The sequence below is a fragment of the Protomyctophum parallelum genome (genome assembly GCF_964188405.1).
Source record: "Protomyctophum parallelum genome assembly, chromosome: 17".
Taxonomy (NCBI): domain Eukaryota; kingdom Metazoa; phylum Chordata; class Actinopteri; order Myctophiformes; family Myctophidae; genus Protomyctophum; species Protomyctophum parallelum.
The window spans coordinates 17,110,150-17,112,308 of record NC_139719.1 but is presented as its reverse complement, the minus strand read 5'-3'; the positions used below and the strand labels follow the sequence as shown (position 1 = coordinate 17,112,308).

The following is a 2,159-nucleotide window of genomic DNA, read 5'->3' as shown; positions in this document are numbered from 1 at the left end:
GTGGATGAGTGTGTGCGTGTGTAGGCTTGGTGCTCATGCATGCAGGTGTGTGTACATGTACAGTAAATGCACGCATGTGGTACACGTATGCATTCATGCGTGTGCAGGTATACTGTATGTATATGCCAGTGTGAGTGTGTGCGTGCGTGCATGCGTGCGTGTGTGCGTGCGTGTGCTGCATACTTCGCATCTGTGCGAGTCATTACCGCACAAGTGGAATCTACAGATGGAAAATGTGATGCAGGACTCTTTGACTCAGCGGGGGGACAGTGCGGAGAGAGGACAGATAGACAGAGACAGGGAGAGAGAGAGAGAGAGAGAGAGAGAAAGAAAGAGAGAGAGAGAGAGAGAGAGAGAGAAAGAAAGAGAGAGAGAGAGAGAGAGAAAGACAGACAGGTAGAGAGAGATAGGCAGAGAGAAAGAGACAGCGAGAGAGAGAGATAGAGAGAGACAGGTAGAGAGAGACAGGCAGAGAGAAAGAGACAGCGAGAGAGAGAGAGAGAGAGAGAGAGAGAGACAGGCAGAGAGAAAGAGACAGCGAGAGAGATGTATTAATTTTTTATTATGTCATTGATATTATGTTGTTATGTTGTTGTTTGTCATATCTGTGATTGTGCTTTGGCAACATTTGTAAAATTTCATGCCAATAAAGCCTCTTGAATTGAATTGAAAGAGAGACGGAGACAGGCAGAGATGAAGAGAGACAGAGAGACATGAGAGACATAATGAGGTAAACATAATAGATGAAGAGAGACAGAGAGACATATAGGGGTGAACATAGTATCATCAACGTCTCACAGACGCTACTGTAAGGATTCAGAGGTGGCCGGAGGCAGGGACCTGCACACATAGACATCAAAGGGGGCTTCATCCCTTGCCCCTTTACCCGTCTGTAAAACAACTGCCCCTCTCCAGACCACGAATTTACTATGGTGAAAGAAACGCAAATGCCACTCCTTTCCATGCCATGCCGGAAGGCAGCATTCTGGAGAATTGCTTGTTTTCCCCCGAAGTCTCCTGGCTTGACAGCATTTTGCGTTGAACAAATTTGTTTAGAAATCCACGTCGTTACACCGCATCTCTCCACTAGCCAAAGAGTGCTGGGTTGCGCCCCGAAAATAGCTGATCTACAAGCTCTCAGCAGGTCGCAGCGCGACGTGTTGTGAGCTTGTAGATCTGCTATTTTCGCTTACGGGAAAATACCATTGTGTCCAATCATCAACATTTAAACCGCCAGCAGCATCCCAAATATATTGTGGGGGGAAACCGTTGCAGGAAAAATAGCAGATCTACAAGCTCACAGTGCGGTGCAAAGCGACACATTGTGAGCTTGTAGATCGAAAGGTAATTGTAGATGTATAGCCGATACTTAGTGTCCTCTGAGGGACTCGGATAAATCGAGTATAGGATTTAAGTGGTTAACCTTCACGCATGGTTTGGTTCTGCCAACATTACTGTAAATATGCCGCCCACGGTTCATGCGCACGCACGTCGCACGCACACACACACACACACACTTGCGCTTGTGCACACACACAGGCCATGTGTTTAATGTTAATAGATGATTTACTGTAACATTTTCCCGTTTTTTACTTTTAAAACATCGGAAAAACTTCTGTAGCCTCTGTGCGTGTGCGTGCGCACGTGTGTTTGTGCCTTATTTGGAGTGGAGAGTGAAAATGATGTGTTTGGGACTGGGAAACCTGCATCCAGAGACCAGACATCAACACACACACACACACACACACACACACACACACACACACACACACACACACACACACACACACACACACACACACACACACAGAGTTCTCTCCATCCAGCTGCGTTTCTCTCTGAGAGATATGCAGTCCTGTTCATCGCCAGACAGCCGGGTAATAGATGGCCCCCTCTTCTGCCCGACACACACACACACACACACACACACACACACACACACACACACCCTCATACGAACTTGCTACACAGAGCCGTTTGCATGCCGGGACGGGGTTCAGTTAAGTTTTTCTCTCTCATCAATTCCTGCCTATTGCCTGTCAGATCTCCTCCCCGTACCACTCCGGATGACAAATCACCGAGGAGACCTCGTTGAGGAGGAAGCCTCCCGGTCCAGATGACAAGGGGACAAGGGAACGAGGAGACGACCACGACCAGGA

The 2,159-nt window shown here is 47.9% G+C and overlaps 1 protein-coding gene across 2 annotated transcripts in view; it reads left to right on the top strand.

Annotated features, from left to right (window-relative positions):
• The first annotated feature begins 1,807 nt into the window (after nt 1-1,807).
• The window catches only part of LOC310874161 (thrombospondin-2-like), a 47,360-nt gene continuing 47,008 nt past the window's right edge, over nt 1,808-2,159 (top strand). The window contains exons 1-2 of one of the 2 annotated variants that reach the window (XM_083786855.1): nt 1,808-1,877; nt 2,044-2,159. The exon at nt 2,044-2,159 is cut by the window's right edge and continues 193 nt beyond it. The gene's annotated coding sequence lies outside the window, so the exon portion shown is untranslated. Of the gene's footprint in view, nt 1,878-1,973 lie in introns of those variants that run through there. The other variant, XM_083786854.1, reaches the window with a different exon arrangement.